The 27,272-nt window shown below is 38.7% G+C and overlaps 1 protein-coding gene across 3 annotated transcripts in view; it reads left to right on the forward strand.

Annotated features, from left to right (window-relative positions):
• The window catches only part of LSMEM1 (leucine rich single-pass membrane protein 1), a 143,324-nt gene that overhangs the window by 91,943 nt on the left and 24,109 nt on the right, over positions 1–27,272 (forward strand). The window contains exons 8-10 of one of the 3 annotated variants that reach the window (XM_086396612.1): positions 21,492–21,645; positions 22,051–22,129; positions 26,445–26,673. The exons of the other annotated variants lie outside the window; for them this stretch is intronic. The gene's annotated coding sequence lies outside the window, so the exon portion shown is untranslated. Of the gene's footprint in view, positions 1–21,491; positions 21,646–22,050; positions 22,130–26,444; positions 26,674–27,272 lie in introns of those variants that run through there. 3 annotated transcript variants of the gene reach the window in all.

Here is a 27,272-nt window from a genome sequence, read left to right on the forward strand (position 1 = left end):
AAATCACATTACTTTGTTCCAATATGCATTCTACTCTTTCTAGTTGGGTAAGACAAAGAATATTTTCTTTGTCTATTTTTCTTGTATATTTCCTTCTCTGTTCATTGCTTGTTCTGATGCTTTATTCATTTTCTACTGCATTGTTTTCTTAGTGATGCAGAGATCATTATACATTATGAACATTTATATTCATCTGCTTTCTATACTGCAAGTATTCTCCCCTGTATTTTGCTTTTTGTTGTTTATTGTACTTTGTTCATGGCTTCTACTGCTATATAAAAATTTTATGTAGTTTGTCTCTCAACCTTTTCCTTTATGGTTTCTGACTTTTCTGTCTATCTTATTGGGAAATGTAAATAAACCCCCTTGGTGAGATTCCAGCCCTTTTGTAGCATGCCTTCCCTGATAGCTTGGTACGTAAAGAACCCGCCTACAATACAGGAGACATGGATTCAATCCCTGGGTCAGGAGGATCCCCTGGAGAAGGAAATGGCAAACCACTCTAGTATCCTTGCCTGGAAAATCCCATGGACAGAGGAGCCTGGCAGGCTGTCATCTGTGGGGTGGCAAAGAGTCGGGCACAACTGAGTGACTAACACTTTTCATGCTAAAGACTAGAAAGTAGAAGGGTAGAATGTAAAAGACTACATTTTATAAAATCCATCAAAACTTGGGTTCTACATGTGAACTAGTAAATATTCAGCATTAAATACCTAATATTAATGCTTGTTTGTTGACCTATCTAATATAAACATGTCTTAGAGTAATTGGAGAAGGCAATGGCACCTCACTCCAGTACTCTTGCCTGGAAAATCCCATGGATGGAGGAGCCTGGTAGATTATAGTTCATGGGGTCAGGAAGAGTCAGATAGGACTGAGCGACTTCACCTTCCCTTTTCACTTTCATGCATTGGAGAAGGAAATGGCAACCCACTCCAGTGTTCTTGCCTGGAGAATCCCAGGGACAGGGGAGCCTGGTGGGCTGCCATCTATGGGGTCACACAGAGTTGGATACGACTGAAGTGACTTAGCATAGCATAGCATAGCATAGTTGATTAACAATGTTGTGTTAGTTTCAGGTATACAGCAAAGTGATTCAGTTATACATATACATGTATCTATTCTTTTTTCTAATTCTTTCCCATTTAGGTTGTTACATAATATTGAACCAAGTTCCCTGTGCTGTATAATAGGTCCTTGTTGGTTACCCATTTAAAATACAGCAGTGTGTATGTGTTGGAGAAGGCAATGGCAACCCACTCCAGTACTCTTGCCTGGGAAATCCCATGGACAGAGGAGCCTGGTGGGCTACAGTCCATGGGGTCGCAAAGAGTTGGACACGACTGAGCGACTTCACTTTCACACATTGGAGAAGGAAATGGCAACCCACTCCAGTGTTCTTGCCTGGAGAATCCCAGGGATGGGGGAGCCTGGTAGGCTGCCGTCTATGGGGTCGCACAGAGTCGGACACAACTGAAGTGACTTAGCAGCAGCAGCAGCAGCAGTGTGTATGTGTCAGTCCAAAACTCTGTAACTTTCCCTTCTCCCTTACCTTTCCCCCAGGTAACTATTAGTTTGTTCTCTAAGTGTATGAGTCTATTACTCTTTTGGAAATAAGTTCATTTTTATCACTTTAAAAATTCTGCATTTAATACAATATTTCACTTTCTCTGGACTTCCTTCCCTTAGTAGGACAATCTCTAGGTCCATCCATGTTGCTGCAAATGGCATCATTTTATTCTTTTTAATGGCTGAGTACTTTTCCATTATATACATGTACTATATTTTCTTTATCCATGGAGTGTTCTAAAAGTTAGCTGATTCCCCCACTTCTGATCATGAGTTTTCTGACCACAGCAGAGTTTGTTTTTGATTATTTTGTGGTGGGCCACATCTGCAGTAAAGTTCTGGAAATCTTTTTGAAAATTCTGATCAGATCTTGTTCCACAAATCCTTTCTGATAAATTTAAAAGCTTTGTGCATGCCTAGTCATTCAGTTGTGTCTGACTCTTTGTGACCCCATGGACTGCAGTCCACCAGTCTCCTTTACCCATTTAAAATACAGCAGTGTGTATTGGGTTGTAAGGGTTGCCACTCCCTTCTCCAGGGTATCTTCTCAACCTGGGGATCAACCAGGGTCTCCTGCATTGCAGGCAGGTTATCTACCATTGGAGCCACCAGGGAAGCCCATTTCAAAGTCTCAGGTTCTCTATATTTAATTGTTTCTGCTTAAGCCAGATAGAAGAATTTCTGTTATGTTGAACTGAATCCTGATTAACATTTTTGGCAATACCTCCTTGAAGCTGGATACTCATTCTCTTATATTTTCTTTTAAAACTTTTGTAGTTGTGGTTTTTCATTCAAATTGGGACTATGTCTGGAATTATTTTTGTGTTTGATGTTGGATAAAAGTATAATGGATAGTTATTAGTTCCAACAAAATTCTTTGAATAATCAATTATTTTCCATAGATCTCAAATGTTACATTTATCTTATATCATATCCCACATACACAGATACAGGAGTACATTTAGGTCCTTTATTTTATTCTACTATTTATTCTCAAAAGAGTTCTCTATTAAGAAATACTACAGGGTTTTGATTACTGAAGTTCTTCAAAGTGTGCTTTGAAATCCATCATGGCAAGTTGCCTATCATAATCATAAGTTTTCTTAATGTCCATAGATGATTTTAACATTTATATACATGGAGAGGAATAAGGGTTATCTTTTCATGCTTCATGAAAGTCTCTTTGGGATTTTATTTAGAAGTGCCTTTAACTTTTAGATGAATATGAGAATGGACATATTTATATTAATAATAATGATTATTTTATACTTTACATAAATTAATTCATTTAATTCTGATAAGAACCCAATGAAGTAAATATTATTTTCATTTCCATCTTACCAATAGCAGAGAAAGGTTAAATAATTTATACTTCTTATACAACTAGAAAAACAGTATATCCAGAAACATAGTATGTCATTTCATTTAATCAAGCATTTAAATATTTCCTTCAATACAGTTTTGCAATTTTTTTCTCATAGTGTTGACACATGTCTTGTAATGTTTATTCTCAGTTGTTTTATGGGATTTGTCATTAGTGTGAGTGAATATTTTCCCCATTACTCTTCAATTTGTTAATGCTGGCATGCAGAAAAACAAGCCACATTCACATGTTGATCTTACATTTGGTCATCTGACAAAATTTTCCTGTTTGTTCTCATAGTTTTAAAATGGGTTGTAAGTATTGCATATTCACTGTGATAACTGATAAGCCAAATCCAGAGCACCACATACAGATGTGTACACACACACAAACGTGTGTACACACACATGCATACACAAGCACACATGAGCATGCACGGTATGCTGCAGAGCGCACAGGATCTCAACAGGCACTTGGAATCTCAGCCCTGCAGGCTCAGTGTCTCCAAGGCCTTGATATTTGTCTCTCCAGCAACAGGATCCCGGCCAACTCAGAGCCACAGCAACATACCAGTTGGCTCAGGTCGTCCTGCACCCTTCAAGTCACCACCTCTGTGAAAACTAGTGTATTCCTCATTTGAGTTCTCAGTCAAGCTGTTATTTCAAATTCCACCAAGTCAAAGCCCCTTTTTCTCTGCCATCTCTTAGATAGTCTAGTTTCAATACCGCGGGGTACGAGGGTGGGACCAGATCTTCTAATCACACAGCCTTAATACCTCCAAGGCAGCCAGTGCTTGAGTTTAGCTAATGTCTCCTTTACTAGCCTGGAAACATAAAAGCTCCATCCTTGCTACAGGTAGGGAGAACCTAGACTGTAGCTCGGTTGTCCTCTTGAGAAGGGGTAACACATAATTACATAGGAATAAAAGGGTTCTTTTATTCCTAATTAACCAGACTAAAAGAGTGGGAGCAAAATTCTTATTAATTTCTTACAGAGTATCCTATTCTCATCCTATTCCTGAATTAGTAAATTTGTTTCAGGAGTAGGTTTGGGATTTTTAAAACTCCTTTGTCAGCATCTATTGCAAGATCATAAAAAATTGCTCTGTATTTCTATTGATATTTATACCAGAAGTTAATACACATACCATTCATTGTTTAACAGTTTAACCACACTTTTATTCTCTGAAACATCCTGCTTGGTCATGACATATTCTTCTTGTTATATGCTGCTAATTTTGCTTTGTAATTAAAAAAAAATTTTTTTTACTTTTATGTAAGATTTAGAAAAGGCTATATTTGGCATTTTTTCTCAATTTGGTGTTATGCTAACCTTATAGAACAAGGAAGGAATTTTATATTTTTTCTATGCTCTGAAACAATTCAAATAAAACAAAAAAGCAATCTGCTCTTTCAAGGTTTTGCAGAAATCATCCATAAAACATGGTCTGGGACCTCTGCCTTTTTAAAAGGCAGATTTTTAAAAATTACATTTTCAATTTTTTCCATGGCTCTTTCTTCAGTTTTATATCTTCTCTGACACTGTCTTGATAATCTTTATGTCCCAAACAGTTCTTTCCTCTTGAATTTTTAATTTGTTAATTCTGCATGTATTATCTTTGGCTATGTTTTCATTCATAACGGAAGCAGAAGATATTAAGAAGAGATGGCAAGAATACACAGATGAACTGTACAAAAAAGATCTTCACCACCCAGATAATCACAATGGTGTGATCACTGACCTAGAGCCAGACATCCTGGAATGTGAAGTCAAGTGGGCCTTAGAAAGCATCACTACGAACAAAGCTAGTGGAGGTGATGGAATTCTAGTTGAGCTCTTTCAAATCCTGAAAGATGATGTTGTGGAAGTGCTGCACTCAATATGCCAGCAAATTTGGAAAACTCAGCAGTGGCCACAGGACTGGAGAAGATCAGTTTTCATTCCAATCCCAAAGAAAGGCAATGCCAAAGAATGCTCAAACTACTGCACAATTGCACTCATCTCACACGCTAGTAAAGTAATGCTCAAAATTCTCCAAGCCAGGCTTCAGCAATATGTGAACCGTGAACTTCCTGATGTTCAAGCTGGTTTTAGAAAAGGCAGAGGAACCAGAGATCAAATTGCCAACATCTGCTGGATCGTGGAAAAAGCAAGAGAGTTCCAGAAAAACATCTATTTCTGCTTTATTGACTATGCCAAAGCCTTTGACTGTGTGCATCACAATAATACGCTTTTGAGCTGTGGTGTTGGAGAAGACTCTTGAGAGTCCCTTGGACTGCAAGGAGATCCAACCAGTCCATTCTGAAGGAGATCAGCCCTGGGATTTCTTTGGAAGGAATGATGGTAAAGCTGAAACTCCAGTACTTTGGCCACCTCGTGCGAAGACTTGACTCATTGGAAAAGACTCTGATGCTGGGAGGGACTGGGGGCAAGAGGAGAAGGGGACGACAGAGGATGAGATGGCTGGATGGCATTACTGACTCCATAGACGTGAGTCTCAGTGAACTCCAGGAGTTGGTGATGGACAGGGAGGCCTGGAGTGCTGCGATTCACGGGGTCGCAAAGAGTCGGACACGACTGAGCAACTGATATAATCTGATCTGATGTTTTCATTCTTATTTCTGGTGTTATTTCTCTATCAACAGAATTATCAGAGGCTTATGAATTTTATTGGGCTTTTCAAGGGACTAACTTTAATTAATCTAAGCTTACCTTTGTGGGTTATTTTCTATTTATTTCTGCTTATATCTTTTTAAATTCCCTCATAAATTTTTTGTTTTGTTTGGTTCTCTTTCTTTCAGCTAGAGTTGAAACCTTACTGCATTTATTTTCTGTCTTTCTTGCTAATAAATGTACTTAAGAATGTATATTTCTGCTGATTTCTGCTTTGGCTACCAGCCATACAGGAAAAGTACCATACCCTCACTGATGTTGACTTTATCAGTAATTTTAGTGACTTCTCCTTTAATGTAAGAATTACTTAGAAATGATTTTAAATATCTCAAATGCCTTTATTTTATTCTCATACCTGTTTTTCATCAGATGATTTCAATTGTGCTCTTTAAACATCACAAATAGGTAGTGAATGTCCTTGGACATTTCATAGTTTCTATAGTTGGGCAGCTCCCGCATGTTTTTCATCTGCCCACTTAACTATTCCTTTATCAGAGACAGATACCATCCACAATCTTTCCAATACCCTTGTTTTTAACTAGCGTGCCTTTTTAAAACTGAAGCAGTGGAATTCGATACAAGTTTACAGTTGTTTCATTCAAGAATTAACTCACCTTCCTCAGCTTGAGATATTGAACAAGTAATGACATGGCCTTATCCCATCCTTGTGGATATATTTTTCATTCAAGCAATTTCAGATTCCAAGAAGAGATCCATTTTTCTGAAGAAGGATCTTGATGAGAAAGTAAACATACAGGGACCTCACCTTGCAGTAACAGGCCAAAGCGGCAGCTTTGATGATGTTTTGTATATAATGACAGAGAGTGGTGAGTTCCTTTCTACTCCCTCACTTTTCATCAACCAGACCTTGTCCTTTTCTTTTCAAAGAGACTGAGTTCTATGCTGATGCGATTGAAGTCCTTCTGTGGTGTTGCTGTGTGGCCTTTTGTAATAAATACACATCCCTTCAAGTTAACTAAACTCTGTTTCCGGAGTTAAAAAAAAAAATAAAATAAAATACAATCTCCCTAAAAGAAGCAAAATGCTAGCAAAGGGTGTCTTTCTCCCATATTTGAGGATGAGGAAGATTCATACACCTGCCTGGCTCCTCTGTAGTTCCTCAGGGGACAGAAAGAGCAGTAGCCTTCACCCAGGGGATCAAGGATCTCCACATGCCAAGCTTTATCTAGAATCCTCAGTCTGGTCTCCCCTTCCTTCTAAGCACTTTTGCTGTTGGTCCCCAGCTGTTCTGTGGTTCATCTCTCCCCATCAGGACTGGCCAGAGTTGCAGCCTGCCCCCACTCTCTAAGCCCAGGAGCCATTGGCTGGAAAGTGGTGTGACAGACTGAATATAAGAGAACAGAGACCAGTTCACCTTCCTCTCTCAGACTGCCAAATTTTTGTCAGTCTCAACAAGCACAGAATGGCATTTCCTTATGTTAATTTGACTTTCTTCAATGACTATTAGGATTGGGCATCTTTTAAATAGCCCTTCTCTTTCTCTTTTTAAATTGTTACTTTCTGTTCCCATTTTCCTGTTGTTTATTTTTTTCGAAGTATTTGTAGTTGTTCTATAGCATATATATTCTGGAGTAGCCCTTTTATCTGTTTTATTGATATAATTGATATATTCATATATGAGTTTAAGGTGTATAGCATAAAGACTTACACACATTGTGAAATGATTGCCATATAAATTTAGTTAACATCCATCACCTCGTAAAGACACAAAAAAAGAAAGAAAAAAATTATTTTTCCTGTGTTGAGAACTTTTGGATTTATTCTCTTGGTAACTTTCATATATACCTTATAGTATTATTAACTACAGTCATGGTGTACATTACATCCAGTACTTATTTATTTCATAACTGGAATTTTCCATTTCCCAACCACCTTTCATCCAGTTCCCTCATCTGCCTTCCCCTGCCTCTGGTAAGCACAATTCTGATTTTAAAAATATATATAAATTATGTACTTATATATAACCTATGGAGAAGGAAATGGCAACCCACTCCAGTGTTCTTGCCTGGAGAATCCCAGGGACAGGGGAGCCAGGTGGGCTGCTGTCTCTGGGGTCGCACAGAGTCGGACATGACTGAAGCGACTTAGCAGCAGCAGCAGCATATAACCCATAAATATATACATGTGTACCCTTCCAACAAGGATATTTTTATTGTTATATTTTATTGTTTTTTTAAGACATTTTATTTTGTGTTTGGGTATAGCTGCTTCACAATATTGTGATAATTACAGGGGAACAATGAAGGAACTCAGCCACGCATATACACCTGCCCATTCTCCCTCAAACTTCCCTCCTACCCAGGTTGCCACATGACATAGAGCAGAGTTCCATGTGCTATACAGTTGGTCCTTTTTGGCTATCCATTTAAATATACCAGAGTGATCTTTTTTTTTTTTCTTTTTTTTGAGTTTTTTTGTTAATTTTTTAGATTCCACTATAAATATGGTCATACGGTTTTTGTCTTTCTCTGTTTGACTTATCTCATTTAGTTAATGGCCTCAAGGTCCACTCGTGTTGTCACAGGTGACAAGAGCTCCTTCTTTTATATGGCTGAATAGTATTCTGTTGTGTATATATGTGTAAATATCACATATATATCATATTTTCTTTACCCATTCATCCATCAATGAACACTTATGTTGTTGTCATGTTTTAGCTATTGTAAACAATGCTGTTATGAACACAGGGTAAAAATATCTTTTTGAATTAGTATTTTGATTCCTTCAGGTAAATCCCCAGAGTGGGATTGCTAGATCATATGAGTTATTTAAAAAAATTTTTGAGCATACTGTTTTCCACAGTGGCTGTACCAATTTATGTTCTCACCAACAGTGCACGAGATTCCTTTTCTCCCCATCCTTGTCAACATTTATTATTGATTGTCTTTTTAATGGTAGTGGCACCCCACTCCAGTACTCTTGCCTGGAAAATCCCATGGACGGAGGAGCCTGGTAGGCTGCAGTCCATGGGGTCGCTAAGAGTCGGGCACAACTGAGCGACTTCACTTTCACTTTTCACTTTCATGCCTTGGAGAAGGAAATGGCAACCCACTCCAGTGTTCTTGCCTGGAGAATCCCAGGGATGGGGGAGCCTGGTGGGCTGCTGTCTCCGGGGTCGCACAGAGTCAGACAGGACTGAAGCGACATAGCAGCAGCAGCAGCAGCAGCAGGCCTTTATGGTCAATGCCCTGTAACTCTCAGTTGGTGGTTTGTCTTCACTTTGTAGTGTCTGTTGTACAGTTTTTAATGTTAATCTAGGTGGTTTATTTTTCCTCTTTGAAGAAGGAAATAAAACTGACTGAGGGTGTTCTGTCTTCTCTACTGCCTCCAAGTCCTAGGAAAATGTTGAAAGGGGAAAATTGATGATTCACTTCTCTGACTACAATAATAAATAATAGGCGATGTTAATAGGAAAAAAAAAAAACTCAGGCTGTTGTAACATTTTGATACCAGAGCTTTAAAAAGCTGCTTAAATGTCAATTTGTGCTAAATGACAGGCTCTAAAAGAGGCCTGCAAAATTAACTGTCAAGGTTATAAATCCCAAGAAAAAACCTAAACCTTGGGTTACATGAACGTCTGCCAGGACTGGGTAATTTTCACTTTAACCACTTTTTAGTTGACAGGAGTAATCTGTAAATGTCAGAACCTTATTATTTACAGGACAGGGTGGCTGAGTCATCTCGATAGTCAGAGTGAAGAGTTTAAGTGTATTGTGGATCATTTTAATGCTGTAATATTAATGGGGAAGACACACACAGAAGGAACAGAGTTGAAAATAACGGGTCTAAAATATTAATACTAATGTTTCATCTAGAGAGAAGGAGGTTTCTGGCCACAATGGTAACTACTTTTACGTGAAAGCTCATTATCACATAAGGATGCAGATTAGACTAGAAATAATAAAGATGTCAGTTTTTACATTTCAAAAACAAAAGTGAATCCTTTCATACAAAGATGTTTCTGTGATTGTGTATCTTATGGCCCCACATTCTCACCCCAAACTGCATGCTTAACTCTTGATAAAAATATGCATGTGTTTCTAGTTCACTTATTAATTTTGAGAACTTATATCATTTTTATTAACCAATTCAAAGTAGTGACTTTGGCTATAATTAGCATTATTTTTTATTCATTTCAGTTCAGGCACTCAGTCATGTCCAACTCTCGGCAACCCCATGGACTGCAGCACACCAGGCTTCCCTGCCTATCACCAACTCCCGGAGCTAGCTCAAACTCATGTCCATTGAGTTGGTGATGCCATACAACAATCTCATTCTCTGTCGTCCCCTTCTGCCGTCAATTTTTTCCAGCATCAGGGTCTTTTCTAATGAGTCAGTTTTTCGTATCAGGTGGCCAAAGTATTGGAGTTTCAGCTTCAGCATCAGTCCTTCCAATGGATATTCAGGACTGATTTCTTTTAGGATTGACTGGTTGGATCTCCTTACAGTCCAAGGGACTCTCAAGAGTCTTCTCCAATACCACAGTTCAAAAGCATCAATTCTTCAGCACTCAGCTTTCTTTATAGTCCGACTCTCACATCCATACATGACTCCTGGGAAAACCATAGCTTTGACTAGACAGACCTTTGTCAGCAAAGTGATGTCTCTGCTCTCTAGGTTTGTCATAGCTTTCCTTCTAAGGAGCAAGTGTCTTTTAATTTCATGGCTGCAGTCACCATCTGCATGATTTTGGAGCCCCAAAATATAAAGTCTCTCACTGTTTCCATTATATCAGTGCATAATATTGGAAAAGACTCTAATCAACCTCTAAACTAATAATTGAAGAAACTTATTTCTCTAATCTTTTAAAAGTGACCTCCTACAAGCTCCATTCCTCTTCTAAACTTTTTAGGGCAAGATTCCCAGATGGCTCTAGTGGCAAAGAACTCTCCTGTCAATGCAGGGGATGCTAGAGATGCAGGTTTCACCCCCGGGTCGGTAAGATCCCCTGGAGGAGGGCATGGCAGCCCATTCCAGTATTCTTGCCTAGAGAATCCCATGGACAGAGGAGCCTTGCAGACTACAGTCCATAGAGTCGCACAGAGTCGGACACAACTGGAGTGACATAGTACGGACGCACGCATACAAGCCCTATGTCATGAGATGGACCCTTCTCATAGGACTGGTCTTTTATTGGCTCCACTGTTGGGGGAACCAGCAGGCCAGGTGCACCTAGAGTTGATCAAGTACCTCCTGTTGTTTCTGGATGATGATCTGTTACCCAGTTCTACATGACCTTGATCCTAGTGTCATCTTCCAACTTATAGACTTAATCCACCCCAACTTGAACTTGGACTCTAGGCAGCCTTGGTTCTGCAGATGGTTCTTGTTTCTTCATCCTTGGCATCAACCCCAATCCAGTTCTTCAACCTGTTCTAAATGGTGATAGGTAGCAGTTTTAAATCATTATAGAAATGTTCTCTCCCAACAGTTTGTTCTTTTTAATTGTAAGCATTGACACGTTGATGGGAATGGGGACAAGTGTCACCTTCGGCTCCCTCAGTGCTTTTGTCTCCCTTGGGTAGGTTGTTTCCACCTGTTTTAATGCTAGGAGCTCTTCTCCCTCAGACGGTCCAGCTCTCAGGGGTGGGGGGCAGTGAAGATGGGTCTCAGATTTCAAGTCAAAGGCTTTACATTCTTCTCCACAGTGGGGGAAGCCCCAAATTGTCCAACCCAAAGCCCAAGCTACTCTCTTGGGAAGGAAAAAGAAAAATGCTTTCCTTCAAGGACAGACAGGAGTGGATGGAGTAGAGGTGGGGCACCCCGAGAAGTTCCCTAAATGATATAAAATCTAGGGAGGCTGTTTTCATAGTTGTTGCTGTTATTGTTGTTATCATTGTTAGGCTTTTCAGATTGCACTCAGAAAACTCAGGTCTGCTCATCCAAACATACCTGAGCTTCCAGGATAACAACGCTTCAGTTCACTTCCCTTCAGTTCAGTTGCTCTTTGCAACCCCATGGACTGCAGCACACCAGGCCTCCCTATCCATCACTAACTCCTGGAGTTTACTCAAACTCATGTCCTTTGAGTTGGCAATGCCATCCAACCATCTCATCCTCTGTAATCCCCTTCTCCTCCTGTTTTCAATCTTTCCCAGCATCAGGGTCTTTTCCAATGAGTCAGTTCTTTTCATCAGGTGGCCAAAGTATTGGAGTTTCAGCTTCAACATCAGTCCTTCCAATGAACACTCAGGACTGATCTCCTTTAGGATGGACTGGTTGGATCTCCTTGCAGTCCAAGTGACTCTCAAGAGTCTTCTCCAACATCATAGTGCAAAAGCATCAATTCTTCAGCAATCAGCCTTCTTTATAGTTCAACTCTCACATCCATACAAAGTGAAAGTGAAGTCGCTCAGTCGTGTTCAGTGCTTTGCGACCCCATAGACTGTAGCCTATCAGGCGCCTCCATCCATGGAGTTTTCCAGGCAAGAGTGCTGGAGTGGATTGCTATTTCCTTCTCCAGGGGATCTTCCCGACCCAGGAATTGAACCCAGGTCTCCTGCATGCCGGCAGATGCTTTACCATCTGAGCCACCAGGGAAGCCCAACATGACTACTGGAAAAAACATAGCCTCGACAAAAAAGACCTTAGTTGGCAAAGGAATGTCTCTACTTTTTAATAGGCTGTCTAGGTTGGCTATAACTTTCCTTCCAAGGAGTAAGCGTCTTTTAATTTCATGGCTGCAGTCACCATCTGCAGTGACTTTGGAGCCCCCAAAAATAAAGTCAGTTACTGTTTCCACTGTTTCCCCATCTATGAAGTGATGGGACCAGATGCCATGATCTTCGTTTTCTGAATGTTGAGCTTTAAGCCAACTTTTTTATGTTCTTCTTCACTTTAAGGATGGTGTCATCTGCATATCTGAGGTTATTGATATTTCTCCCGGCAATCTTGATTCCAGTTTGTGCTTCTTCCTGCCCAGCATTTCTCATGATGTACTCTGCATATAAGTTAAATAAGTAGGGTGACAATATACAGCCTTGATGTACTCCTTTCCTGATTGGGAACCAGTCTGTTGTTCCATGTCCAATTCTAACTGGTGCTTCTTAACCTTCATACAGATTTCTCAAGAGGCAGGTCAGGTGGTCTGGTATTCCCATCTATTTCAGAATTTTCCACAGTTTATTGTGATCCACACAGTCAAAGGCTTTGGCAGAAATAGATGTTTTTCTGGAACTCTCTTGCTTTTTCCATGATCCAGCAGATGTTGGCAATTTGATCTCTGGTTCCTCTGCCTTTTCTAAAACCAACTTGAACATCTGGAAGTTCACAGTTCACGTATTGCTGAAGCCTGGCTTGGAGAATTTTGAGCATTACTTTACTAGCATGTGAGATGAGTGCAATTGTGTGATAGTTTGAGCATTCTTTGGCATTGCCTTTCTTTGGGATTGGCATGAAAACTGACCTTTTCCAGTCCTGTGGCCACTGCTGAGTTTTCCAAATTTGCTGGCATATTGAGTGCAGCACTTCCACAGCATCTTCATTTAGGATTTGAAATATCTCAACTAGAATTCCATCACCTCCACTAGCTTTGTTCTTAGTGGTGCTTCCTAAGGCCCACTTGACTTCACATTCCAGAATGTCTCACTCTCAGGTGAGTGATCACACCATTGTGATTATCTGGGTCGTGAAGATCTTTTTTGTATAGTTCTTCTGTGTATTCTTGCCACCTCTTCTTAATATCTTCTGCTTCTGTTAGGTCCATACCATTTCTGTCCTTTATTGAGCCCATCTTTGCATGAAATGTTCCCTTGGTATCTCTAATTTTCTTGAAGAGATCTCTAGTCTTTCCCATTCTACTGTTTTCTTCTATTTCTTTGCATTGATCACTGAGGAAGGCTTTCTTATCTCTCCTTGATATTCTTTAGAACTCTGCATTCAGATGCTTATATCTTTCCTTTTCTCCTTTGCCTTTTGCTTCTCTTCTTTTCACAGCTATTTGTAGGGCCTCCTCAGATAGCCATTTTGCCTTTTTGCATTTCTTTTTCTTGGGGATGGTCTTCATCCCTGTCTCCTGTACAGTGTCACGAACCTCCGTCCATAGTTCATCAGGCACTCTGTCTATCAGATCTAGTCCCTGCAACAACACTTAATAGGTGTTAAAAGTTCTCTCCAAGGGCTTTATGTGCAATTCATCCTCAGAAAAGGAGCTGACCCAGAGGCACACAAACAGAAGAGAGACATAGAGGAAAAGGTCGTATGAGGAAGAAGGCAGATACTGGACAGTAGTCACGAGTCAAGACAAAAAATACTAAGGATTGCCAACAGCCACTAGAACTAGAGGAGAGTCATGGACCAGATTCTCCCTCAGAAACTCTGGAACGAACCCATCCTCCCATCCCCTTTATTTCAGACTCTGGCCTCCAGAACTGTAAGAGGATAAATTTCTGTCATTTTGAGCCACCAAGTTTATGGGACTTTGTTACCAAGATTGTCACTGTGGTAGTTAAACTGTCATATTAAGAAGGGATAAGGCCGCTAATTTATTTCTGGTGTCCTTAATTATTTTGATGATATAGCACTACTATTTGCAAATCATTTATCAAGCATTTTTAAATTCTAGTTTAAGAATATTAAAGCAGCCCAAGTTGCAAATTCATCTTGACTGACGTTATGGCAATGTTATTTGTCTTTGTTAATGCTGCAACAGGGAACAGACATATAATGCATGATTTCCCCCTTTTAAGTAATATTATTTTAAACTTAAACGACTGAGTAGATGGAGCAGTATTTTTCATAGACTTTGAAGTCTTGAACCTGAGATATTTTTAGGTAGAAAAGCTGACATAGACAATCTTGATAGATAGTGATGCTATTTTCTATGTTAAAATTTCTTTTTAGCTTTTTAATCTTAAAAAACATGTGTGAGAAAATTCTTGTTAAACAGTCAAACAATATAAAAGTATATGGAGAAACAAGTGAAAAACTGGAATTTTCTTTTTATGAGTATGTTCTCTTTATGTGTTATGAGCACAGATCCTTCTCTGTTATTGAATATTTTCTGATACTCTGTCTTCACTCTCCCCTTTTAAAAACTTTGTACATTATACCATATAGAGGTTTGTTTTGGTGTTGTCCAACTTACTAGATTTTTTTTCTTCATAGTTTCTGCATTTTGTGTCTGTCTTAGAAAGATTTAGACACATTTGTGTCTGTCTTACCAAGATTTTGAAATTTCCTCATTTAAAAAAAAATCCTTTTGTGCTTAGATATTTAATTTTATGTTTGATAGGGAGAAGAGATTGAAATTCTCCCCACTCATATAGCCAGATGTCATATTATGTTCAGAAAAGTTCTTCATTTCCACACAGATATTAAACATCAGCTTCATCAAGTATTCCACTGTGGAAATGGAGTACCAAGGAGCATCCAAAGGGCAATTTCTGGACTCTTTAGTTTGTTTCACTGATCTGTGTTTGTATATCTCAGTGCCAATTCAATATTCTTTATTATTAAGGCTCTGAAGTATATTTAAATAAATGTTAGGGCAGTTCCTCTCTTATTCTTTTTATTTTCAAACATTTCTGGATATGATTGAGTATTTTTTTCCTTCCAAGTGAACTTTAGAATAAGCTTTTTAAGTTACATACACAGCAAAAATCCTGTTGGGATTTTGAATAAAATTATATTAATTAAGTTAATAATAACTCCCTGGGAGAAAACCATTCAAGAACAAGGTGGGCCACCGTATTTATTCAAATATAATTTTATGTCCTTCAGTTGAGTTTTGTATACTTCATATACTTTTTAAACAGTCTTATAGGTGTCTTTCTATATATTTTATATTTCTTTTGCTATTATAAATAAATGGTAGCTTTTCTACTATATTCAAATAATTGATTATTACTAGTATATCACAAGTTTATAGATGTTTTTACATCTGCCTGTGTTACTACAACAACATGTTACTAACCCCTCTAAAAAACTCACAGTTTTTCATTTGGTTTCTCTTGATCTTCTAGGTAAGCAAACATATTTCCTTATAACTAATGATAGTTTGATCACTTTTCTACTATTTATCTCATTTATTTAATTACCTAATTGCATTGGGCAGGATCTCTGGTACATGGTTGAATAGTTCTAGTAAGAGTTGACATCTTTGTCCTGTTCATGACATCAAGTGGAATTACTTCCAGTGTGTTCACATTGGGTATGATATTTGTTCTTTGTTTCTGGTAGATATCCTTTATGAATTAGGAAAAGTTCTTACTATTTCTGGCTTGATAACATTTTATTTTGTGTTATTTTTAGTAAGAGATGTTGAATGTCATCAAACAGTCTTGGGCCGTGAAATTGATCGTTCTTTTTTAGTCTATTTGTCTTTGAATCACATAGATAGATTTATTAATGCTAAATTATCTTTGCATTACTGGTATAAACTCTACTTTGTCAGCAAATTAGTCCATGTTTTTAGTTACAAGCAACAAAACCAACTCATGCTAAGTTAAGCAGGAGAGCAGTTTGTAGAAAGCAATCAGAGAAGGAATATCTGGGAAGTCAGAAGAATTGGGCTGCATGATCCAGAAGAAAGCCTTACATTATTTCAAAGAACTGGTCCAGTGAAGATACACTGCAGAGCACAATGCTGCAATTTTTATCACTTACGCTGGTCAGCTGATACTTCCTTTGGCTCCATCATCTTTGTGCTTGGATGTAGCCTCTATTGCCCAACAAATGGATTCTGAACAGTCCCTGCTTCTTCATACCAGTTGCTTCCAACTCAAAGTCTGGAGTTGTGGTACCAGATGAGCAAAGCCTGGGTCATGTACCTCTTGCTCTAGCTTTGGGAGAATTTGGGAAATATCATATGTAGCATGGGGAGCCTTTTTGATAGGAGATTGGGAATTCCCTAAATAAAGGACTAGTTGTCAGACACCAAGCAACTCAGAGGAATGACTAATGTCTCTGATAGTTCTGATGTGTTACTTTAAAAACAAACTGCTGGGTTCTGTTAGATATTTTATTTAGGATTGTTACATCAGTGTTTTTAAATGAGATAATTTATAGCATTCTATTTTTGAGCCATCCTTATTTTTGATATAAAGTTAGGCTGTTGTTATAGAATGATACAGGAAGATTTTCATGCTTTCTATGCTCTGAAAGGGTTTATATAACATAGTAATTACCTGCCTTTTATAGGTTTAGTAAAGCTTGTAAAACCATCTGGGATTGGAGCCTATTTTTAGGACAGAACTTTGAAAATTGTTGCAATTATTTTTACAGTTATTGCTATAGTCACACTTTTCTCTTCTCTCTGTTTCAATTTTATAATCTATATTTTTAGAAAATAATGTCATCTATATTTTTAAATTAGTTGATATTAGAAAATTTAGTATTTTTTTTTGTAATATAGACAATCTCCTCTGTATTTATATTAGATTGGTACAAAAGTAATTACAGTTTTGGACTGTGAATTTTAAATCATTATAACTGGGCTCAAACACATCTTTATTAATCAAAATAGGAACCATTACAATCAACACATTTTTGCCAACAAGAAGTAAGTTTCTTTATTCCTGTGGCATAAAGATCCATGCTTCAGGATTCAACCAACTCTTGGAAAGCATTTTCTGCCTCTTGCTAGCTGTGGCAGTGTCTTCCCTGCAAAAAGCTGTCGAGATGCTTGAAGAAGTGGCGGTTGGTGAGAGGTCAGGTGAATATGGCAGATGAGGTAAAACTAAATAGCTCAATTTGTTCAGCTTTTGAAGCAGTTGTGTGACATGCGGTTGGGCGTTGTTGTGAAGGAGAATTGGGCCCTTTCTGTTGACCAATGCCAGCTGCAACTGTTGACGTTTTCTGTGTATCTCATTGATTTGCTGAGCATGCTTCTCAGATATAATGATTTTGCCAGGATTCAGAAAGTTATAATGGGTCCGATGGGCAGTAGACCACCAAAGAGTGACCATGACCTTTTTTGGGTGCAAATTTGGCTTTGGAAAGTGCTTTGGAGCTTCTTCTTGGTCCAACCACTGAGCTGGTCATCAATGGTTGTTGTATAAAATCCACTTTTCTTTGCATGTCACAGTCTGATAGAGAAATGATTCATTGCTATTGCATAGAATGAGAAAAGACAATAGGCACTTCAAAATGGTGATTTTTTAAAATTTTCAGTCAGCTCATGAGGCACTCCCTTACTGAACTTTTTCACCTTCTCCAATTTGCCCCAAATGCTGAATGACCTTGAATGGTCAATATTGAGTTCTTTGGCACCTTCTTGTGTAGTTGTAAGAGGATCAGCTTTGATGATTGCTCTCCTCTCAATTCGTCATTGCTGGCCGCTGTGCTCTTTTTCAAGGCTCTCATTTCCTTTGCAAAACTTCTTGAACCACCACTGCACTGTACGTTCATTAGCAGTTTCTGGGTCAAATGTGTTGTTGATGTTGTGAGTTGTCTGCTCTGCTTTATGACCCATTTTGAACTTGAATAAAAGAATCACTCGAATTTGCTTTTTGTCTACTGTGGTTTCTATAGTCTAAAATAAATATAAAATAAATAGCAAGTAGTAAGTCCTTAGCAAAAAAGCAAAGTGAGAAATGTGCATTAAAATGATGTATAATATAACCACATTTATTTAAGAATGTATTCCAATATCAAACAGTAAATTTCAATAATGTAAAACCACAATTAGTTTTGTACCAGCCTAAGAAATATCTCTTTTCTCATTACTAATGGTATTTATTTGTTTTTTTCATTTATTCTAAACAAAAGATTCAAAGCTATTATCTATTTTATGGAGCTTTTCAAAGTGCTATGTTTGATTTTATTGATCAGTTTAACTCCTTTATGTTTTCTATTGCATTCTTTTAAATTTAATTTTTATGAATTCCTTTTTCCTCTGAAGATATTTTATTATTGTTTTTCTAGTTATTTGAGAAATTAACTTATTTACTTTGTTTTTTCCTTAAAATTACAAATTACATCAAGCAAATGAGACTTTAGAGAAGGATATGTCTATATTCCCTCATACAACTTAGATAAATCTTAATATTTTGCAATATTTGCTTCAGAGACCTTTTTAAGAAACAAAATATTTCAACTAGTAAATCCCATATATCTTTCACAAGAGAAAACTACTACCCTAAGCTACGCATTCATCATGCTTTGCTATTTGCTACATTTACACGTGCCCACAAGCAACCTAGAGTTTACATAAAGTTTTTAAGCTTTATATAATTGGATAATACTGTATGTATCCTTTTGCAAATTGCTTTTTCTAAACACATAATGTTTAATTTTATCTATCAAAATAAATGTAGCTCCAATTTATAAATTTGAGCTACTCCATGGTTTCCTTTGATGAATGGGTCACAATTTATTTACAGTATCATGTTGATAAATCTGAGGGAAGAAATGCTTTATCTATAATAACACAAAAATAAGCAGAAGAACGACTGTAGAAAGAGATATTAGAGTTCAGACACTGCTATAAGAGTACAGTGAAAGTGTAATAGTGAATGTGTTAGTTGTTCAGTCATGTCCGACTCTTCACAACCCCATGGACTGTAACCCTATGGACTGCCAGGCTCCTCTATCCATGGGATTCTCCAGGCAAGAATACTGGAGAGGGTTGCCATTTCCTACTCCAGGGGATCTTCCTGACCCAGGGATTGAACCTCCAACTCCTGCATTGGCAGGCAGATTCTTTACTGCTAAGCCACCTGGGAAGCAGGCAGAACTTCAATTAACATCATTCTTGAAAATTGACTACTTCTTTTGCTGTTTCTTTGTCAAAAGATTCAGAAATTTTTTTTTGTGGGACCCAAATGAAAACCACCTAGATAATGTAATTGATGTTTTAATTAAAGTTTATTTTTCACTTAGTGGTTATAAATTTTGTAAAGCCTGTTTATTTTCAGTCTAAATTTAGAAAAATAAAAATAATTTTTAAAAAGTTGGATTTTTCTGATGTTAGGTAGGGATGACTTCAAGTAGTTCTTGTGAATGCCCTCAACTTTTGTTCTTTTAGAATGTAAGGAATACTGATTTTTTGTCTACCTACTTTCTTATATTTTCCTTGTATTTTTTTTTCCTTTTTCTCTCATCTGTTACATTCTACCTTAACTGAATATAGTACAGACCTAAAATATAGAATGACTTGATGTTCCCTGTTCTAAATTTTAATACGGAATATTTCTATTTCCTCTTCAGTATAGAAATTGGTTTTTGATGGATTTTTACTTAGGTCAGAAACCTCAATTTAAAAATATATGTATGTGGGTCTTCCTTAACTGATTTAAGGATTTGAAAGTAAAATAAATCCCCTGAAAATGGTAGCTTTATGTATTGTTTCACAGAAGCCCTGTTCTATAGGGCTGACTAAGCTGCTTGGTTCATCTGCATCATGGCATCAAATCTTTCATTCAAAGCGTTATTCAGTGTCTCCACATCAAAATTACACATATATATCTCTATATATAGATATGTATATGTATACACACATTTGTATCTATATATACTTTAAGATTTCAAAATAACTCTTTGGTTCTAAACCTTTTGAACTCAAGAAATATATATGGATTATTAAAAATAGATTTCTTTAACTTTAGGCATGTTATTGTAGAACTAGAAAAAAAAAGTGCAAATGATGTTGCTAAAGCTGGAAGACTAAGAAAAAATGGTTGATATGCAGAGAATAAGAATGAACTATAGCATTTTGAAATGTATTATCAAAATGTATTTTAAATTTGAAAGCAAAACTTAAAAGGCAGACTTAGTTTCCAAAAGATAGGGTCAAAGAGTTTGAAGCGAATCTTGCCATTCATAAATGTTCCTCAGAGGAGATGTCAGTGGGTGAGGAGAGCAGAGAGATGGATTTCTCTTTACTGTCTTTTCTTGTCACCTGACTTGGGAAAGTGAGGAAGACAGCCTGGAGTTCCCACTCACTTCTCTGTGATGTAAATCGTAGCATTGAAGTAAACTGCTGAGACTTAGGTTGCTCCTGCGTTGAGTGTTTCCTCTGTGTCCGGCAGCCCCTGTGCAACATTCTATACATTGGTGAACTGAATAGACATAGATCCTGCCCGTAAAGGGACTTCCTGTCTGAGCCATTCATTTGTTTGAGTACAGAGGGAATTTTTTTTTTTTTTAACCTATTCTTTCTAGACTAGAGAGTTTTTTACTGCTTTGTCCCTCTATTAAAAATCTGGAAATGATCTCAGGTGGCCTCAGCCTGCAATGGCTTGGAGCAGGGCTTGGATTGGACCGAGAGATTGGGCTGGGTCACAGTGGTGAAAGCACCAGATTCTAGCCTCTAGACCAGTGGTCAGTGACAAGGGCCTCAGTCCTCTGGCTTTACAGAAAAGAATTCCCACAAAGACGAAAAGTAGTGAAACAAGTGAAGTATTTATTAGGAGGACAAAGAGTACAGTATGTGTGGATAGACACACGGGCAGATTCAAGGAGAGAGTCCCTGAGTCACACCCTTGTAGCAGTTTAGATTACTTTTATGGAGTATTTCTTCCAGGTTTCGTTTGGTCAAGTATTTTGATTTGCCTGGTTCACAGTCCATATTTGGTATACCTCAGGATCCTCCCATGTGTGTGCGTGCATCTCTTAGCCAAGATGGATCCTACTGAAAGAGCAGCTGAGTAGACTATCCCTTGACATGACTCTCCTTTCACTTCCAAGGAGCCTTTTCTGCACATGTGTGATCAGGGAGGTCTCCAGACTTCAGAATGAGAAATATGTGGTCTGTGCAGTCTCCAACCTCCTCCCTTAATTGCCCTGCTATTCTTGTCTTTGGAGTTTCAGTCAATAGAGAATGACTCTCCAATTGCTTAACCCTGGGGGTCCCATCTGCCTTCTGCCTCAGAAGCTGTCATTTGTCTTCTGCTTAAAGGATGAATGTGTTTTTTGTCTTATTTAGTGGCCTTTCAGAGACGGACTCAGTGAGCATGACCCAATTAATAACAGTAAGACAGAGGCAGCTGGGAAGGTGCATGGTGTAGGCTCTTCCTGCACCCGGGCACTGGACAGACACTGGAGGACAGATATGTGCCGGCTGAGATCTCATCCAGTAGGTAAAACATAGTGCCTAAGAATAACAAACACTTGCATAGCATTTAGTATGTCCCAAGTATAAACGATGTTTACTCCACATCATAGCCCCACGAGGTAGATGCTAGAGTCTGCCTTTCTGTCTTAATTCAGGAATCAAACAGATTCAAATAACATGGGGTAACCTCTTAATTGGGCTTGCCTGGTGACTCAGATGGTAAAGAATCCAGATGCAATGTGGGAGACCTGGGTCGGGAACATTTGATCTCTGGATTGGGACAATCCCTTGGAGGAGGGCACAGCAGCCATTCTTGCCTGGAGAATCCCCATGGACAGATGAGCCTGGCAGGGTACAGTCCATGGAGTCGCAAAGAATTGGACACGACTGAGCAAATAAGCACACACCCTCTTAATGAATTCCATTTTAGGGATGAAGAAACTGAAGCATGCAGAGGTTAGTGACTTGCCCAAGGTCACATGGTTGGAGAATTCATGGTTCAAATCCAGGTAGTACGGCTTTAGAATCTGTGTTCTTAACCACTGCACTACTCCCTCCCCACCAACCCCGGTAACTGCTTGCTATTAAATTTCCAATACTCGTTTCATCCCACTTGACTTGTCCTGCCTTAAGACCTCAGAATTGTCCTGCCTTGGAATTCGCCATACCTTTGAATGAAAAGTGAAAGAAAAGTGAAAGTGAAGTCACTCAGTCGTGTCTGACTCTTTGCGACCCTGTGGACTGTTGCCTACCAGGCTTTTCCGTCCATGGGATTCTCCAGGCAAGAATACTGGAGTGGGTTACCATTTCCTTCCCCAGGGGTCTTCCTGACCCAGGGATCGAACCCAGGTCTCCCGCATTGTGGGCAGACACTTTAACCTCTGAGCCACCAGGGAATCCCTTTGACTCTACAAGGGGATTTTAAATAGAACAGTATGTATCTCTAGCTAGAAGGTTTGTGATTGTTGCCCTGGGCTACTGTACACTTTATTTGGAGAAGCGGGGGCAGAGTGGTGAGGAGGAGAGAGAACTTCGCTGCTCCTTTGCCTTTAGGGTTACTTTTCTACTTTGACAATGGGTTATGTGAACTGATATCCCGAGGGCAAAATAATGGGCATTCCTTGACCTTCAGTCTTTTTGAGTGTTGTGGTTCACGATTCCTAGCTGTTTAGCTTGTTGGCCTGGGTTCGGACTCCCCAGCATTGTCCCAAATTTTGGTCTCTTAGACTTTTTATTTCTTCCTTTATATGGTTTCTTCTACAGCAGAGATCCTCAACCTGGGATTGTGTATCCTTAACTCATTGGCTAGAGATGGGGAAGCCTGTGAAATTCTTAAATTGTATACAGACTTTTATGGATATGTGTCTGGAGGTATTTCTTTTTTTTCAAGATGGAGAGAGCCTGTATTTTATTAAATTATCAGAGGAATTTCTAGCTATGAAACCAACCTAATTTTATAATCTGCTCATTTTTAATCTATTATGTGTATATTAAGTAAACTGCCTTAAATTATTTTTAGAAAGGTATATGATAAAAATATAAAATCATAACTTATTTGAAGGATTCATCATTAATTCTTTTTGTCAAACATACTCTAATGTGGTGCTATGGTTTACATTAACCATCTATGCCCAAATATAACTTCTCCATTCATTTTTGGGAATGTTTAAAGTGATTGTGATCCAAGATGATATCAATCTATTAGCAACTGTGTTCTACCTGAGGAAAATGGTAGAAAAAGATGGGAGAGAAAGAGCCTAGGAAGATGACATAGATTTTGAAGGAAGGGCTTCCCTGATAGCTCAGTTGGTAAAGAATCTGCCTGCAATGCAGGAGACCCTGGTTCCATTCCTGGGTCGGGAAGATACACTGGAGAAGGGATAGACTACCCACTCCAGTATTCTGGCCAGGAGAATTTCAAGGACTCTATAGTCCATGGGGTCACAGAGAGTCAGACACGACTGAGCCACTTATACACACACAGGTTACAGTTGAAGGAAGGAGTGATACCACTTCTGAAAAGAAAGGATGGAGATAAAGAGAGATTCTAACATGGACAGAAGGTGAGATGAAGGAATACACAAGTGATGGCTCAATATTTTCAGGAAAAAAAGAAGGGGAAGATTTTAAGTATGTGTAAAAAATTAAAAAAGGAACTGGGTTTAGTTCTGATATATATATATATATATACACACACACATACCCTATTGAGATGAGAAGACTCAATAAAAGAGTAACAAAAGAAAAAAGTTAGGCTGTCAGTTCAACAGTTCAGCAAACTTCTGTGAACATTACCGTGATAAGATGCTCTGTAGGCACAGGGTCAGAGAAGATACAGTCCCTTTTCTGTGGGTGTCATGCTTAACACAAAGGCTACCACCAGGGCCTAGCTGGAAGCAAGTGAAAGTGAAACATTAGCATAAGCCCATGGCAGTCTTCAACAATGTTTGTTGGATTTAGGAGGAGAGGAAGTTGAGTTAAAGTCTTGAAGTTTCAGGTTTACTTACTGACCTTATGATATGAGTGTTCCAGGCAATAACGATCTTTGTGAACAGGCCATTAGACTAGGAAAGATGTATAGACTAAGGGAAAACACTGTTCCTGTGTGGAGGGAGTGGAATAGGTGTCCAGAAAGATGGTGCTGCCTTGCTGGGAACCATCAAATTAGAGATCTGCTAAGTGATAAGAGGCCCCACAGTTAGGTCCTAATGGTGGGTCACTGAGACAGTGTGGAGGGATGCTGATGACCAAGAAGTGTTCTAAAGATGTAACAAGGGCTTGCGCATGTCATAATATAATCTAAAGAAATAGGAAGTACACAGGGGTTGCCCCCATAAATCTGAGACCTAGACATGTAAGGTCCTGCTCTTGTGTAAAGATCTCTCAGTACAGGAATACTGATTCTAGAATCATCTCCATTATATTGGTTTATCTTTCTAAGGCAGTTGTTTCCAAGCTGCCATGAAGATTCATTACCTTTTCTTGGCTCTTCTTTTCTCTGGCCTCTTATCTGCTGCAGGTAAGGCTTTAGCCCTAATAAGGGAAGAGCTTCACACATAATACGGGAGGAGCCAACAGAGATGAAAAGTCTGTGAAATGACACAAAAACCATCCATCGCCAATGGTAGTCAGTAGGTGCTCAGTGAATGTTTTGAATGATTGAATCATTGTTTCTTTACAGATAACCCCTTGAGAATAGAATAGAATTTGGAGAATTCTAAGATTCCCTTTCTTTTTGATACCAAATTACTTATTTCAGCTATGAGGTAGAATCTTATTTCCAAGGGGAAATCTTAAAAAGAATGACTTTGAGACCTTCAGTCCAGGGTCTTCTGACTCCCAGTACACCATACACATTTCACTAACACTGCTGCATTTTTCTGCCTATCTTAAGGAAGGTACAAACGGTGTCCATTTCACAGACTTCTATTGTGTGTCTAAAACGTGTTAATCCGTGTAAAGGACCTTTAAGAAGTACTTGACAGCACTTAAGAAATGTTAACTATTATCATTTTTACTACATTTACTACAGTTTTTACCTCTTCTTTAGTTGATTCCCTTTAGTAATTTTTCCTTTCAGTTCAGAATATCCTCAGTCAGGATGAGCTCAGAAAAATATGTGACTTTATTGTTCATCTTTAGAACTTCAAGTGCCCACAAGATGATAAGGGGTTGATAGGATTAAGAATGGAAAGCAAGGGGTGGAGGAGAGAAATAGTATCAGGAAAATGGAAACATAGATGGTACAAAGGTAAGAAGTGGGAGGAACATCAGTGTTGGCACTGGGGATTGGACTGAGTGATTTAGAAAGTTTTGGTGCCATTAATCGCAATGAAAATGCAGGGACAGGGAGCTGGTTAGGAAGGAGGCCAGTTAAAATGATTTCAGAAATGGTTACTTTGAAGTGACAATAAGACATCCAAGTGGAAATAATCTACTAGACAGACAAGTGGAGGTACGAAACAAGGAGAAAGCTTGTGGCTGAAGATAAACATTGTGGGACCTACCAGAGGGTATGACAGTCGCGGTTACATGAATAGGCCACTACGTCAAGAGTACTTCTCCTCTCTCCTCTTTCTGGCAGGCATGTTGTATTCTGGGCATGGTGAGATGACAAGCACTGTGTATTAGCGGAGGACAAAGGCAATGCCAGAAACCAGCATTCTCTTTTTCTTTATCCTCCTCTCCCTCTCCTTCTCCTGTCTACTTTTCTTGCGTTCACTTTGCTTTCCTCTATTTTTCCTGGTCTTGTACTATAAGGAAGTTTGTAAGTTGCATACAGTAAGTGTTCTAAAGCTAAGTAATTAGGAAGAAGATTCTGGCAGAGGAAAACGAGCTTAGTAAAAAGTGATTTGGAGCAGTGATGATATTGTGTTCCAAAATGATCCCTGGGGGAGGCAGCTGAAAGTGGAGGAGAGAGGAAGTTGATGTGCATTTCAATTAGGAATGGAGTGGTTCCTCCTGAGACCCCTCACCTCTTCTCTTCCTGTTGTTCTCACTTGCCTGGAATGGCAGGACATCCAGCATGGCATGTCTTCTATTGGCCATTCTCCTGGGATCATCCTATGTTGCTGAGCTTATTCAGTCCAAAGGGAGGGTGATCAGTCTTCTATACCTAGTCAGGAGACATGTAGTGTCAGTCTGTTCCTTCTGAACTGTATTTTTAAAATCTAATTAAAAATTATTTTGTTCCCATGGGCCACTGTAACTGGTAATTCCACAAGTCTTTATATTTGCAGTCTCTGCTAGAACTTTGTGAAGTATCTGCAAATCAGTGTGGTCTCCTGTTTTAGCTTATATGTTTATAAATCTGCTTAATTTCAGGAACTGAAGATGATCATGTCCTCTCTAGTTTTCTGGAGTGTAAAAATCAGACACTGTGTGATTCTTCAGATGAAAAAGAAAACTGCTCTTACGCTAACAAGGAGGTTGGAATATGTGTCTTGCGCCTTAGAAAGCATGGAAAGCAAATAGTCATGAAGAAATAGAAAATTAGGAAGACAAATCAATCAACTCCCTTGTCTCATTAAAAAATAAAGTCAGTCTTCCTTTCTCTTTTTGTGACACATTTACTGAAAGTTTAGACAAAAGTTTATCAAGGAATAATGAGAGGACATTTTCTCTTTAGTTCCAACAGATCAAAGAATATACATTATGAAAACAAAAGAAGTCTGGTTCTGTCTGAGTTGGGGTGAAAAGCTTAAAGGACCTGAAGAGGCATTTATACTGTGTGTATGAGATACAGAAAGGGTACGTGGGGACAGGTCATTAAATTTTACTGTAGATTGTGAAGTCTTCCCTACCTGCTTTGCAGATTTCGGTGAAGTCTTAAGTTGCTTTAAAAAAAAATTATTTATTTATATTTGGCTGCATTGGGTCCTTGTTGCTTTGTGCGGGCTTATTCTTGCAGTGGCTTCTCTTGTTGCCGAGCAGTCGCTAAGCCCACAGGCTTCCTGTAGGTGCAGTGAGTGGGCTCAGTGGTTGTGGCTCCCTAGCTCTAGAGTGTAGGCTCAGTAGTTGTAGTGCTTGGGCTTAGTTGGTCGGTGGCAAGTGGAATCTTCCCAGCCCAGGGATGGAAGCTGTGTCCCCTGCATTGGCAAGCCAATTCTTATCCACTGTGCCACCATGGAAGTCCTTAACTTGCTTAATGAT

Source organism: Bos grunniens, chromosome 4, assembly GCF_055505025.1.
Source record: "Bos grunniens cultivar Pamir isolate PY7600 chromosome 4, Bosgru_T2T1.0, whole genome shotgun sequence".
NCBI classification, from domain to species: Eukaryota; Metazoa; Chordata; class Mammalia; order Artiodactyla; family Bovidae; genus Bos; species Bos grunniens.